This window comes from Acomys minous (genome assembly GCF_964271855.1).
Source record: "Acomys minous genome assembly, chromosome: 9".
Lineage (NCBI taxonomy): Eukaryota > Metazoa > Chordata > Mammalia > Rodentia > Muridae > Acomys > Acomys minous.
Window position 1 is genome coordinate 93,831,505 of NC_140490.1, and position 16,336 is coordinate 93,847,840.

A 16,336-nucleotide genomic window follows, 5' to 3' on the forward strand; every position below is an offset into this window, starting at 1 on the left:
TTACCAGGCTGGCAGGTCCAGCTTTAATGCCCTGGGCCTGCTTCTCGCTAGCAGAACAGCCCCCTGGAAGCTCTGTGACTCCCACAAACGCAGGCAGTGATGACAGGGAAGCAGACAAAAAGTAAACGGTGTTTGTTGTTTCTGAAAGAAGGACTAATTGCGCTACTAGGTTAAGACTCCCCCTCCCCCATCTACAAAGTGAGAGGAGTAATGATGAAACTTACACAGGATTGTAAGGACAGAGTGAGATGATGCGCACATCCTTGGCATAGTGTAGATGCTCTGTAAACTTTCTCACAAGACTCACGCTTCTATTTCGGTCCTTGAGTTTTTTGCTGCTGACCAGAACTTTTGTTCGCCTTAGCTTTAAAGCAATAAATGCACACTGATAATGTTGAAAAAAAAAAAAAACACAAGTTGCCCCGCACAAGCTTTGTTAGAGATTTATTATGTTAGCCATTTACTTAAATATTTCTGTCGCAATCTTTACACAGTCCCCGAGGTGCTGTTCGCTTGGCTCCCAGGCCTCTGCTATTCTCTGTGAGAATCCGTGGCTCCCATAGGAGCCTAAGTGAGCAGCTTAGCACTTGCAGATTCAACGTCAAAGAGCCCGAGGACTAAGAGGTGCTGGTCATGGAACCGTTATGGCGTTGTTCAGACTAAGACACAAAGTATTTGCTTATTTATGCTTTGGAAAACATACTGGTGTTTCCAAAATGGAAGAAAGACCTTGTTTAAGATCCAGCGCACTTCCTTTAATTGGCATAATTTTTAAAAGAAGCATTGGCCAAAGTAAAATTTCTGCATACTCTGGTAGTAGTGCTTTGGTGGAAACCGGGGTGCGGGGAGGTCGGGGGTGGGGGTGGGGCGCGTATTTGAGCCTTATCAAGTCTTCACTGAGACCTTTTACTCTACTGGGCCAATATTAGGCCTGTGAACGCTGCAGGAACAAGTCACACAGGATGGTCCACAGGAGTTGAGTTTTACGCTGCGGGTGGCTTCTGCAGCACAAACACAAAGCAGCTTGGTCAGTGGGAGGAAATCCTGGGGTGGCCTCGAGTAGAGCAAGACCTGACCAACACCCCCCAGGGCAGTGACAGCAGTAGTGAGCGTGGCTCTTGCCACCCCTGCTGCCGCTACCCAGCTGGTCACCTGGGCGCCGGTGGAGCTGCCGCCCCAGCGGCATCTCCAAGCGCGAGGAGGGGGTGGCGGAGGCGCGAAATATCCATAGTAACAGAGGATGCTAGGGGCGCGGAGCGCGGGCGAGCGGGAGCACAGAGCCCCAGCGCGCGCCAGCTGGCCCAGCAAGGCACCCCGCTGCCGGGCGCCCCGCACCAGACTCAACGGTAAGCCGCGGGAGGCCCGGGGTGCGGACACTTCCCACTGCCCCCGCCCTCCATGGCCGCAGAACAATGGAGAGCACCGCCTGCTGCCGGGAGACGCCGCCGGGGGAGGACGCGCAGCCGCCCGCGCTGGCGCGCGCCGCGAAAAACCGGAGCGCGAGCGAGGGCGCGCAGCGGGAGGGGGAGCGGGGACGCGCGTCGTGTAGGGGGCGGGTTGGACGGGGGGGGGGGGGGCGGGAGCAGGCGGACCGGGAAGCTCACAGGGATCCGGCGCCTCTCCCACCCTCGCCGGCGTGCTGCTTCTCGCTCTCGCTGCTCGCGTTCACTTGCCCCCCGCACCCCACCCCCCGCAGGAAAAGATGCTCAGAGGCGAAGGCTAAGGGGCGGCAGAGGCGTGAGCCGCACGTCCGCGTCCTCGGGGCGGGAACCCGCCAGCCCTCGCGGAGCCCGGCTCGCGGCCAGCCCACAGCCGTCGCTGGTGCCGCGCGGCTCCAGTGAGTGGCGCGCGCGGCGTCGGGCGTCGGGAGGTTCGCTTTCTCCCCCGGTGCGTGGTACCCCCGCTAGCGAAGATGCGGCTCTGAGAAGTGCGGCTGCAGTCGGGGACAGAAGCCGAGGAAGTCTGGCCGGAAAGCGAAGGGCTGCGGAGACGGTTTGCGGGGCATTTGTGGCAGCCTTGGCTAGCGGTCTCAACTGTGTGGGATTCTTTTTCTTTTTCTTTTTCTTTCCTTCTTCTTCTTCTTCTTCTTTTTTTTTTTAAACCCTTTTTGGTTATTGGAGGCTTTTTTTCTCCATCACCACTGGAGCCGGGCTCATTCTCCATTTCCTTTTCCTCAACCTTGGGGTTCTGAGGAGTTTGAAGAGGTAAAGTGCCGGGTGTCTTTCCGAACGGTTTGACTTTCACAAGCCTGTGTTTTCCAAAGGTCATTTGTCTTCAGTGAATAATAATAATAAATAATAATAATAATAATAATAATAATAATAATAATAATAATAATAATAATAATATGCCCACCCATGCGATTGCCAGGTGTGCTTTGAGTGCCGGTACTCAGCAGCAGGAACAGCGGCGACATTGAGCTTCTGGCTCTCCTCCTGTGTGTGTGTATGTGCACACGTTGGTCAGTGGTGAGGGAAGTGGGCATGGACCCTCCAAGCTACGCCTTGGAGAGCCACAACAGTGCAGCGGGAGACGGCAGTTTACTGCTTGCTTTCGGGAAGGTTGGGTCAGCATTTCCATTGAAACCCAAAATTCTGTGCTTGTAACTTGCAGGGCATTTTACTCCAGGCTGAAACTTGCCAAAGCCTGTCAAGGGCTTGTTGTTTGTTGTTGTTGTTGTTGTTTGGTTTTTGATATATATATATATATATATATATATATATATATATATATATATATATATATATATATATGAATGCTGGCACCGCCACTTATTTATCTATTGAGTTATTTCCCCAAGAAAATCAGCCGTTTATAAACACTGAATCCCTAAAACATGGGAGAGTCGGATGGGAAAGCTTTGCATCTTCAGCGACTGGGCAGGAAGGCTATCTCCACTGCGGTTATTTTTCCTCCACGAACACTGAGAGAGTTTGAGGACTAAAATCTCTACATATGTGCACAGAGCTGCAGGCCTATGAACTTTGGGGCCCCTTAACTATTCTTAAACATTACCGGAATACTGGCTGTGTGGTCGCTCGCTTCTGGGAAGACTGACTATGGGACATAGTAGTGACAGGGCAGCATGGAAAACTGGAGGGTCAAATGCATCTGAATGTAGGCACGAGTTAGCAAAGGACCCGTGCTCTCCCCTCTAGGAGTCTTTAATTAGGGTAGGTTTCCCTTGAAGTTCCCAGCCTAATGGGAGAGAGCAGTGATTGGAAAAAAAAACCCCAGCGGTTCCTTCCAAAGCTTGTTCTTAGTACTCAGCAGATGAGATGGTGGGACTAGATGCCGCTAGTGTCTGGGTTATTTGAGTCCATAGTGTTGACGGTTGTGTGACAAAATAGGCTGCAGTGACTAGTGCTGGCATTATGCCGCCTAAGTGTTCGGTTCTGTCTCGGCAGTCCCTGTCCTGAGTACTGCTTGGTGTGACAGCAGTGATCATCTTCTGCTGAGATGAGGGGGGAAAGGAGTAAGACAAATGAAATTAATGTAGTCTGGGCGATGGTGTCATACAGAAACATTCTTACAGCTCCAAACAAACAAACAAAAACAGCTCTACTTCACAATGCAGGGGGGAAATACAATGTGGGGGGGGGTGGGGGGGGAGCAAGCTCAGATTCATCAGCTCCCTGTCGGAAGATGGAAACTTTACCCTGCACCTGCTAATTGCCAAACTTAATTGTACTGCTGTTGGCTTTCTTTGCTTGGTGGACCTTTGTGCTTTTAGTAGAAACAACATTTCCTTTCCTAATTACTGACAACAATGGCAATAGATACACTTATTGGAAACACTGCTACGTATTGCTGCACTCCCCTGATGGAGACCAGAGAGAGTACAGTGATTTGTCTCTATCTGCAGATAAAATGGACCTCAAGACAATTTCAAAATATAGATACAGAAGGTGCAATATTGAATGAGACGTAGGGAGTTAACGTTTTTTCCCCAAGACTATGAGCATACTAATTGGTCAGCACTCTAAAATGACCTCTGAGCACTTAGCTGTTATTGACAGTCTCAAAGTTGGCAGGTTTAACCAAATTTTTGTGCTCGTTAGCCAGTGGGCTTCTGGCAACATCTCTTGTCTGTTTACTGCTTTTAAATGCTTGATGAGGAACATTATAGAGAATAGCTTTCTTTGAAGTAGTATTTGCTTAGAGTTCTCTATGCATTCTAATGTAGGAACACCAGCAAATACGTGTGCCAGTGTGCACAGGAAAGGCATTTGTGATGCTGCCACCCTATAGCGGATGTTCACAGGTGCTTCCCAGCTGAGTATCGAGCCCTTCCCATCACACTACTCATCAGATACTCAATTTTGAGCCTATTCATTTGTGATCACGTTTATCCCTTCCCTTTGTGAAAGGCAGACACATTCTCCAAGTATTAAATTGAAATTATGTGTTTGGGGGCACTGATACAGTCTGTGGGAACACCAGGTAGAGTTTATTGATGTTCTTGTTTCTGAGCAGATGCTGGTGTCAACATACACGGTAGGAAGATCCATCATGCCGGTAACTGTCCTGGGAGGATTGAACAATTAGCAAAATAAAATAGGAGATCTGCTTGGTTGAAATCATTAATGATCAGGAGTAAAAACATTTGTTTTCTTTTTCCCACGCTGCTTTCATGGCAGTGAGCGAAGCAGTGGCATTCACAAGAGTCACTGCCAGCAATCAATGTCTCAGGTCTTTAGTAGGCCACCAGTAATTAACAGATACTTGCACAGGATGCGGATGTGACATTGGCTACCTGTTTTGTTTTTCCTTCTCTTGGCAATGTACAGTAACAAAGCATAAATGTTTGTTGTTAAATTTAACTGCAGTGTGCATCATTAAGTACACTTTGGGGGGCGCTGTCATATGCTCATTGCGTTGAGTGAAAGTGTGCCACAGTTACAGTATCTTTACTCTTGTATTAACATCTGGTTTCTGTAAAATGGTTGTTTTCAAGGTACAGTATTGTCAATATATTTAATAAATTGCCTGAGAAGGGACATTTACAAGGATACATTCATCCTCCCATGCAACTGTCAATAACATGGTTGCAGAAATCTATTTTTATGTAGATCTAATTTTCATGTAAAAATTAACCTTTGTTACAATTCTCCTGTGAGATGTAAGCCACTCCTCATCCTCTAGCTTTTGGTTTTGCTTTTTTTTTTTTCCCCTCATGAAATCATGAAGATTTTCTTTCTTTCTTTTTTAGATGTCAAAATACGATTAAGCTGAGTCATGTCTTTTTCTTTAAAAAAAAAAAATGTGAGAGTATTGGCTTGCTTAGACGAAAATCCAAAATTAGCTCTCAAAAAAAAAATGTATGTCTGACAAATCTTTATATTTGCTGAGCATAGGCTTCCTGGGTGGCTGTCTCGTGTGAGAACTGCAGAGAATACCCAAACAAAATCTGAAGTAGAGGAAGCCAGAGTCCATGTTCTCATCTGCCCAGTTAATAAAGGGTTTATAACGTTTTTCGACAGAATTGTCGTTTTAATGAGTGTTAAGAAGCCCTCCAGTTCCAGTCTGGAAATAGTGCAACTCAAGCGACGCTCTTGATCCCAGACAGCAAGCTGTAAGAACTTGGTCTGGAAATCAGAAACTGCGCTGAAAGTCTCCTAGATACCCAAGTGAGCCAAATCCAGGCATCTCTGAGTTGTAAGGGAGATGTTGGAATTGCTGGTCTCTCCCAGCACTGTTTGGCCATCCTTCTAGATAAGTCTCATCGCCTTTGCTCCATCCACATTGGACAGGGCTAGGTTTTGTAGCCATTTTTTTTTTAATCAGCCGTAGAAAATTGTGTTTCATGAATGCTTAAAAGTATATTGCAGTTTGAATAATTTCTGTCATAACTGTGTTTTATGACTTCTTCTGTTTCAATTAAGGCTTGAGAATGACTCACGTGTAATTGTAGCTCCAAGAGACAGTATGCTTTGGGCCGCTTCATTTGCCTCTCTTTGGAAATCAATAGTACGTCATAGTTATCTTCTAGAGACATGGAATTCAGCTAGGGGCTAGAGAGATGGTTCCATGGCTAAGAACACTGGCTGCTCTTTCAGAGAACCTACGATCCATTCCCAGCACCCATGTGGTAGCTCACAACCTTCTGTAACTCCAGTTCCGGAAGGATCTGGCTCCCTCTTCTGGCCTCCAAGGGCACTTCCTGCACATGGCGCACTTTCATGCTTACAGACAAAGTGCTCGTGCACATAAAATGAAGACAATGGAACCATAAACATGTAACTATCAAAAATAAACTGGTCTCTCCGTCTACCTTATTCATTTACTCAAGGGGACAAAAAAACAAAAAACCCTATAGAGCATGTAGTGTTTCTCAACAGCTGGTACTTTTTTGTGTGTCTTAACTCTGTGTTTTTACACTCCAGCGGTCCTTCCAGAACGGGAGGTCCAGCTAGGCACTGTCTGCCCAGTTTCTCCCAGAGAGTGGTTGGTTCGTTGGTACTCTTGATGTGAATGATGCTATTTATTTCTCCATACTGGTAGATTAGTCATAAAAGCTCATGCCAAACCAAATTTGGGACAAAGCCTTAAATTAGAAACACAGGGTCCCTCCCAAGTTTCAACATTATTTACAAACTGGCTCCCCCTCCTTGTACCCACTCACAGCTACTCCAGACAAGAGCCAGCCTGTCTGGGAAGATGAGATTTCCCAGTAGGTGGGCAGGAAGAATTATTCAGTCTTCCCTTGACCACAGATGACTGGCTCCTTTCCTGCCACTCCCTGGCCTTAGCTTGGGTAGCTTTTACATTGCACACCCCCTAACCCCACCCTGGTACTCTCCTAGGCCTGCACTGAGCCTTTCTCTGCTCCCTCCCACTTTCCACTTTTCATATGAGAACTCAAGATGTGACTGAGAAACGCGAGGACCAGGGGTGCTATGGATGGGTCTGTGATGAAAGAGACAAAAGAGGTCGGTTTCAAAATGAAGTTATAGTTTTGTTTTGTTTTTTTAAAAAGGACCAAGACCTTCAAGCCCTTGAAAATGTCCTAAAGTCTCTTTATAACATCTACAGAAGTCCTCATCAATATGAAAGATGAGGAATAACTAACTGTAATGTGCTCATATAATTTGATCTGTTTCTTTTAGACTCTCTGTTTTTCTTGGTGCTGATTCATCATGTTGATTTTTTTTTCTCTAGTATTTTGTTGCTGACATGCAGAATTGGAACCTGTTATGGGTCTGGGAGACTTTGGTGGGCTAAATACAATGGTTGCTATTTGTTCTGGGACTTATTTGAAAGAAGGTGCATTCTGAATTCTAAATGCCATCTTAAAAGTTAGCTTTCCAAGTATAGCCCTCCTCTACAAGATGAGAAATCCTCCCCCCGCCTCTCTCTCTCTGTGTGTGTGTGTGTGTGTGTGTGTGTGTGTGTGTGTGTGTACGAATGCATCTAGTTGAGAAGTGATAATTGAATGTGTGCTGTCTTCTAGATAGCATTCTTCAAGTGTGGAATATAATCATGAACAACATAAGGCTCCCGGTTTGATGCTTTGTTTTGGTTTTTTTAGAGCAAGAAGTGCTTAGTGGGGGAGAGTTGATGAAAACCAAAGAAATAAATAGATGGACGGAAAAGATCATTACTCAGGTGGTGATAAGTTCCCTGAAAGCCGAGTAGTGAGATGAAGTGTTCCACAAGGTCGCAGTGGGGAAGGGTGCCACCACGTTTAGAAAGCTGTTCTCAGAGACTGGCTGTGAGAAAGAGTCGCTTAACGGAGCCCTGAGAAGCACTTGCTTCGAAGAGACCCCGGAGAAGAGCACTCCGAGGGCACAGTTCACAGCGGAGGGAGGGGAACCTCCCGTGTGTTTGGGGACTGAGAACAGTGCAGTGTGGCTGGATCATGGTCAATGCGGGTCAGCTTTGCAGATCACTGCAAACACTCGGGTCTTCATTGCAGAAACAGTGTGAGGCAGAAAATGTAAGTCAAAGCCGTTGGTAGCTTTTCCTTTGACAAGAATACACTGGTTGTGCTGTGAATAATGGGCCATGTCAGGACAAGACTAGGCACACTATGTGGAAGACCGCTAAAGGGTTGTGCTGTGAAGAATAGATCACATCAGGACAAAAGTAGACACACTATGTGGAAGACCACCAAACGAGCCAGGCGGCGAACAGCAGTGGTTAGTGGTAGCAAAATGAGAAGAGATGTGGGAAATCTCAGAATATCAAATCTTGAAAAACTTTTGGAAACTTTTAAACACAAGAAAATACACTGAAGAAATAGTTCTCAACTAATCGGTGCTAATATATTGGCATTTTTTTAAAAGGAAATATCACTATTATCTTTGAAACGCTTGGAATGCGACAATAATCAACTATTCAGGAAATTCACATAATACAAAATATTTTTTTAAAGTATCTAAGGAACTGGAGAGATGATGGCCCAGCAGTTAAGAACTCTTGCTGCTCTTCCAGAGGACCTGAATTCAGTTGCCATCCGTGATGCTCGTTCTGGCTTCTTTGAGCACAAACACACATACACTGTGTATACGTATACTTAGACACCCCACACACACACACATGCATATAAAATAAAATAAACAAAATAAATATTTTTTAACATTCTCAAATTTTACTACCTGGAAATAAGCGTCTATAGCACTATTCAAGATGTCATTTCTCCATGCGTAATTTTATATTTATAAATAAATACACAGATAAACTTTATAATAACAGTGGAATCATGCTATAGATAGTTTTTAGATTTTAAAAGCATCAAAATTAGTTTCTTGTATTTAGAAAACAAATGAACATAAGAAAAATTAGTTATTAAACTTTATGTAAATATTTTTACTGTAAGAGTTATTTTCTGAAATGTTTATCCTTATGGTTAAAAAATGGTGTCAAAAGGAGGTTTGAGTAGGAGTAGGTTTTTATAGAAAAGTGATACAAATTGTAAACCTCTTCAAGAAAATGGAATATGTTTTACGATTTTACAAAGATATGGCAGTGTGGATGCACTGTAATCCCTTCCAGAGACTACAAAACAAGAAAGCTGAGGAATGGGGGAGGGAGAGGTGTACATCTATGAATAAAGTGTTTGCATTGCAAGCCTAAGGACCTGAGTTCAAATCCTTAGCACCCACATAAAAAGCAGGGCACAGCAACCGGTGTCCGTATCCCCAGTATAGGGAAAGGGGTAAAGAAAAGTGCTTGGCTGGAGTTTATTGGCCAGCTAGCCTATCCCAGTACACACACACACACACACACACACACAAACACACACACACACACACACACACACACACACAGAGAGAGAGAGAGAGAGGGAGGGAGGGAGAGAGAGAGATACACCACCCTTGTGAGTAAAGGACCTCAGTAGCTAATATTTCTGAGATTTACAGTAAACACACTTTAGAGTTGAAATTATTGCATTATAAATATTACACATCCCAATTTCAAACAAGTTACATAGATTCTTTGTTTCGAAAGACAAAACTGCCCGTCCTCCCTTCCTGGCGCTAACAAGCACATTTAAATTAATTTATTTAAGTCATGCTTATAACAGTTGTTTTCTGACCTGTAACCATGACTACGGTGATACGGACATGAAAATGACGAGGGAGTAAATGATGAAGAACCTAACAGATATAGAAGATACAAATATGACCCAACGGAAAGGCAGCTGGACCAAGAGCCTTTCCGTGGGCCTCGGGGATTCTCCTTTGCTTACTGGCCCTCTCCATTTCTTCTTCTTCTTTTTAAAGATTTATTTATTGTATATGAGTGCTTTATCTGCAGAAGAGGGCATCAGATAACATTATAGATCGGTGTGAGCCACCATGTGGATGCTGGGAATTGAACTCAGGACCTCTGGAAGGGCAGGCGGTGCCCTTAACCACTGAGCCATTTCTCCAGCCCCTACCCCCACCCCACCCCACCCCATTTCTAACCAAGTTCTTTGGTTCATCTCTTAGTTGTCTCAATTTCATCATTAACTGTCTGGTTTTTATTTCTATTTGCTTGGTTGGTTTTTTTGTTTTATCAATGTCAAGTAAATATCATGGATAGTGCATTTCCGAGCTTTGCTGTTTTCTAACAGTCTGAGGATGTCTTTCTGCGGTCATTGTGCCTGAGAGTCATGTTTTTCTTTCCCTTGTAATTTTGCAGCCATCTTGCCATGGCTGAATAACATTGAATATTGGCCTGCAGTCTGAGGTCACCCTTTGTAAATGGTTGAGTTTTCTGCCTGAGATCTAGAAGGTTCTCTTGAGTATAGGTCAATAATATGGCGAGTGTGCCTAGATGGTTGAAGTTCTGTGTCACAGTCTAGAATACAGCGTGCTCTTTAAGCTGAGTGCTACTGAGGTCCTATCTTTGAGCATTTTTTTTTAATCCATTCATATTGCTACCTCCTTTGGGGGCGTAATTCCCTTTTTCTTGCATTATATTTGTATCTCTTCCTCATTGGTTGATCCTTCGTCTCCTAATCTTTTGAATTTTCATCTCTAGCCACAGTATGTCTGGTCCTTTCTTCTGTTGGCAACTCAATTTTCAGAAGCATCTACTCGATTTCCTGATGTTTCTAAGTAGCTTATTGATTCTTAAACCCATTTGCTCCCTAGCTTGTGTCCTTGGGTCTGTGATATCCTTTTTCATCTCATTCAAATTGTCTCATTCTTCCGTCTTTAAGGTTCAATTCTTTATTTAAAAAAACATTCTTTTGTGGTAGGAAGTTTGCACAAGAATTTCCCTTTGGGTAGCTGTATAAAGTTCTTCTGAATGGGATTCCTTTGTGCTTCGCCCTTACGGTGAGAGAGGTGTGTGAGGAGAAGGAGCGAGGGAAGGGCAGGGATAGATGGAGGGATGGAGGAACCCATTGAGTCATGGTGTCTGTCTACTTGCAGTCTAAAGAAATCAAAGCCATGGCTCAGCTCAAACTGTACACAGCCCTGGTTAGATGCCCTGTGCTTTTCTTAGATTCTGTTAAATGCCTCTGTTATCAGTGTTCATTTCTCCACGTTGGGAGTGTGGGGAGGAGATATCTTTTTTTAACATTTAACTGAAGGATCCTTTATGGGCTTCCCCACCCCACCCCACCCCTCTCCCACAATGGCGTGGGCATCCCTGGAAACTTCCACTGCACCGAGTGGACTGTTTGAGGGGGCTGTTTTACCCTCTCAAACTTTGTCTTTCTATCGCCCCTTGGTAGAGAGTAGAAATAGGTAAAGATAGTCACAGCGAGCCTTTCTCTAAATTTAGGATTATTAGTGAGCATTCTCAGAACTGTGTTGACTCACCTCTCTAGGGAATATGAACAGGGTTAAGAACAGAACTGCACGAGGCCTCTTCGTCCTCTGTAGAATCTTCTGCCTCTTTCCTTTCCTACCAATTCAGAAGTTCGTTGTGTTTGTTTATGTTTCTTTGACTGGTTGCTATTTGTCTCCCCGCTCCCCTCCTTCTCTCTAGCCCTTGTGTTCCTCCCTTCCTCCCTCGCTCTCTCCCTTCCTCCCTCCCTCCATTCCTCAGTGTTGTCTATCTTTCTTATCTTCACTAGATATTTAAGAAGAACATTCTGTGGGGTAATGTTCCAACAAAGCCGTGCATCTTGGAGATGGCTTTTCCATGGCTTGCTGTTGGGTTGGTTTTAAAAATAAGAAAAGGACCAGAGTTCCCAGTAGGTCTTCAAGGGAGCCGCTGAGCAGCAGACTGGGCTCCTGGTGCGAAGGAAGCAAGAGTTCTGGGTTGCACTTTTGCACCTGAGAAATTTACAATCGGTCTGAAAAATGTCAGGCAGGTGGCTCGCTCTACCAGTCGTGAAATTCAGGAAAGTTCAGGAATTCTAGATACACATTTACTCTAAAGCCTTGTCCCCAAGAACGTGTGTGGCAGACCTTCATTATTCAAAACATCTATTTTTTTAATGGACTATTTAGCCTTAAGAGTAATTTAATCTTAATCTATCAAATGTCTGGAATCTTTTAATGTAGATGAAACATGTTAATGGTTGGGATGCATCACCCAGTTTTCCGTTTCAATTTAAAACCCAAGATAATTTATCGTAAATTGTACATATTCATCAGGAAGTCTAAAAAGGTCTTAATAGTGCACTTACTAAAGCGAGTAGAAACAAAATCTCTACGGCTTCGGGCGAGTGAAGCATTACATGACAGAGCATCCAGTGTAAGGTCAACAGTGGAGACGCTGGACCACTGGGGCTGCATCGCATGCGTCCTCTCCCAAGCTTTGGCTCAGGCTACTTCAAACCCCATCCTTTCTTCTAGCACTTTGAGGGTAACCATGGAACGATCCCCAGCCCTTCCTTCTCTGGAAACCCTTGGGGTTTTGTGCCTTTGTTCTGGTCTATGCACATGTGTAGCGTGTTTTCTGTGAGACCGCCAGCTGCTTGGGGGCAGACGTTACAACTTTTATGACTGTGCCGTATTCTGCAAGTGCTGGGAGCATAAAGAATCTTGTCATTTTGGTGTTGTTTTTCTTTAAAACTGCAGTTGTGTTTTTTGTGTACAGCGAGTACTCCAGCAGATGAAATTCAGACTTCTATATGTTAGTTGAAATAATTCTACTCAAGTTTAAAAGCATAGGACTTTGCACTACTTGCCTCCCGGTTGCTCATCGGTGGGTATGACTTTTGGCAAGCTACCAACTGGCTGTTGTTTCCTCTCTGTCAAATGGCACTGGCCATATGTGTATTACCTGGGTTACAGAGCCACAAGCCAAATGACATAAGTTATATAGAGTCTTTATTTGAGAAGAGGACACATATGCATTTTTGGGCCTTTAGACCCTGCACTTGAAAGGGTAGAGACAAAGGGATCATAAGTTCAAGACCAGTTCAGCCTAATGTGACCCTGTCTCAAGAAATAATAAATAAGCGAATGAAAGTAAGAGGAAAATTTTACAACCATAGAAAACATTTCCATTCTTCTTGAGTTAAGAAGCAGGATGCATGACTGATATTTTTTTTTAATTTTTTATTAAATATTTTAATTTTTTACATATACATTTATATTATTACACATATATACAATAAACTACCTATAGCAGGAAGAACCATGACACAATCAGGAATTATATAAAGGTTACATTCTTAGTGCTTTGGCTATTTGTATTTGACATCTTTCCTATCTTGGTGCATCTAAAATTCTGAATGTAAATCAATATCTATCATACCTCATCATTTTCAACTTAAAACATCTATCTAGACCTAAAAACATCTTAACCCCTAAACAACTAAGCTAAATTGTAAAACTAAACTATCTGGTCTTCAACCCCATCAGAGACTTGAAATTTGATTACCTGAGTGTACTGGGAGTGCAGGTTAGTAGCTTTCCAAATGAGAAGATGACGGAGACAGTTTGCTACCTGAATAGTCACCCAAAACTCTCTATTATGTTGGAGCATCTTCTCCAGCCTTCTGGCGCAATATATCTGACAGACACATCTGTGAGGCAGGAGCTATTACACTTTCTTACTCTGTCTTGGCAGAGATTGGCTGTCAGCTCTGCCTGCATCCAAGGTTGCCCTTTTTTTAGGCAGAGTTCTGTCTGTGGTAGAAATGAGAAAATTTTTCCCAGTAGCTTGTTTGACACATTTGAAGCCATCTCTATAAGGATGCTCATCATCCTCTTTGAGGTAGGCTGGCTGTTGCCAGGAGTTAACCTCTCTCGTTGTCAGTAAATCTTTAAAATAATAAAAACATTTTTAAATGCCATCTTCTGTATGTCTCTGAGGTTTTTGAAGACCTTATCTATTTTACCTTATCTTTCTATAGAAACATATCTATCTGTTGCACCTAAGAGAAACCTTAAGAGAACGATGCCCCGTTTCCTTTAAGGAGGATCTGGTAGGTTTTTGGTTGCTTTCTTGGGCTACAGAGGGTTATTTTCAATGGGAGTTGGTTACAAGTTATTATTAGTCTTATTTAGAAAGAAAGCAAGCTTGGACTCAGGGATTTCTCTCTTTTCCTTTGTCTTCCATTCTTAGGTTTGGAGATAGAGGTTGAAAAGAAAGAAGGGGGAACATAGAAATATATAGGGAAAATAGAACAAAAAGTAGATTAGTGAATCTGCTCCTCAACGTAATGCCTCAATTGTCACTCACAAGGTTATTTTTAATTCCGTGGTATAGATACAAAATAAGTTTAATTTTAGATACAGTGGTACAGAATTCAAATGTAAGATTATTCTTTATACGCATTATATATATATGAGGTATTGTGCCTATATAACTTAATTATAATACGAGGTTTACTTCCAATACTTTGAAAGTGCTATTGCAGGCTGTTTAGGATAAATAAGTTATACAAGTTAATTGTTAGTTGATCAAATCATGGTCATATCAATTACTAGCCTAATTTTATCACAAGACTGATAATATTCAAGAAAATGGTGCTGGGGTTTGTCAATTGCTGCCATCTCACAAAACCCACACCTGAGCTCATATTACTTTTCATTCTCCTGTTGATCAATAAATCTGATTTATTTACCATACTCAATACAATACTTCTAATCAGGAAGAGGATGTTTAGTAGCAATATAAGAGAAACTCAAAAACCAATGAAAACTGTATAATGAATTCAATGTTTTCTTTCTGGCTTGGTTCTTCTGTAATTAGACTTCTTGATATCAATTTCTACACAGCATTTTAAAGAACATTTCCTCTGAGACAGGGTCTCACTGTGCAGCCCTGGGCGGCCTGAAACTTAGCGTGTGGAGTAGACTGGCTTCCAAATCACAGAGCTCCACCTGCCTCTGTCTCCTGAGTGCAGAGATGAAAGGTGTGCATCTCCACTCCAGGCCTTGAAAAGCATGCTTACGTTTGTCTTTACACCGTAAATGAACGCGAATAAAACAGTGTGCATTGTCCCAACATGGGAATGTCACAAGGGTTGCAGGTTTGGATGCCTGGGAGGTCAAGGACAGCACTGCCTGCCCAGAGAGCAATCGCCACATGCTGAGCATTTCCTCACTTATGTATCACAAACCAAAAGGAGTGGGATCCCAACTGATACCGCAAGACTCACCACGGGTGAATTTTAGATCTCAGAAGTAGTGCGCCAAACCCCTAGTGTTCTCTTAGAGACATTTTGCTCACAGTCTTAGAATCCAGACTTTCAGCGAAGCAGAAATGGAACTTAAATCAGCTATTGACTCAAATTCCTCTAGATACTATAAATTTAATACGCAGTAGGCTGTTATATACAATGTAAGGGTTTGGGATCCCTTACGATGAATTGCAATTACGTTTTTACGTAAGAGAGCATCATGCTTTAAATACAAATCAGCTTGTTGGTTATTCAGATTCCTTTGTCCATGAAACAGTGAGAATAAAAAAAAAAACAGTCATGATGGTGAGCAGAACATAGTGTTTGTGGCCAATTCAAATCCTAAATCTAAATATTGATAGTTTCCTTACCTCCTGGTGTTTTAAATCATAAGCCATCGATAAGGCTCACTTCTTACAGCCAGCACTAGGACATATACTGACTTAATTAACATCTTCATGGGCAGTTTTATGAACATTCTACCTGACAAATAAGGATTTTTTTTCCCGCAGTATGGCAGTTACTTGCCCCGTTGCTAGGTAACGAGGCAGATCTCTATAGCTTTTTCAGAACACGAAGTGGATGATTTCTCAGTGACAATTATTTATATCCAATATTAACGTGTGCCATATTGATAATGATTCAACAGACCACACGCACGTTTACTGTGCACTTACGGGAAGGCGTGTGGCAATCCCCAAAGCCAGCTTTGTTCTAATCTTTTCTAAAAGCGATTATTAATCTTTGCCAGGAAGAATGATCATTTTCCTTGCACAGCAGCAACAGCTAGATTGTTTATTTGATCATCCTTCCGGCTGGCTGACCACGATCAAAAAGCATCGCCGCTGCCCTGTACCTGAGCAGGGGACAGACGGCTCCTCTTCAGGAGAGAGATGTTCTGTTGTTTGCCTTGCCGCCCACCCAGGTGTCAGGAAGTTGTTTGACTGTTTTCGAGAAACAGTATCATTTTGTGTATCACTTGTCATCGCCAGTAGCATAATTGCTCAGAAACTGTAGCTGACACCTGGTAGTTGCCCGGTGTCATCTGGAAGGCATTCTTTAAAGGCTTTGACAGAATGTATTGGCTCCCCTCAACCCCGCCCCCACACACCCCCCACTTGGTACAGAACTGCGGAATCATAGCAACACAGCACAATGTTATATAATCAGCCATGGTATCTTCTTTAAGGTCCTTTTGCAAAAAGTTACCATTGAAGAGAAATCCGCCACTTAAATTATGATCAGTGAATTTCTATGAAAATGAAGGAAAACGCACTTGCTGCTGGTTCTTGGTTTTGTGTTTTTGTTTTT

The 16,336-nt window shown here is 43.2% G+C and overlaps 1 protein-coding gene across 25 annotated transcripts in view; it reads left to right on the forward strand.

Moving 5' to 3' along the window:
* The window catches only part of ANKS1B (ankyrin repeat and sterile alpha motif domain containing 1B), a 999,563-nt gene that overhangs the window by 854,950 nt on the left and 128,277 nt on the right, over window positions 1-16,336 (forward strand). Inside the window, exon 1 of one of the 25 annotated variants that reach the window (XM_084796573.1) lies at window positions 1,224-1,346. The exons of 22 other annotated variants lie outside the window; for them this stretch is intronic. The gene's annotated coding sequence lies outside the window, so the exon portion shown is untranslated. Of the gene's footprint in view, window positions 1-1,223; window positions 1,347-2,035; window positions 2,205-16,336 lie in introns of those variants that run through there. 2 more of the 25 variants (XM_084796575.1, XM_084796572.1) reach the window with 2 other exon arrangements.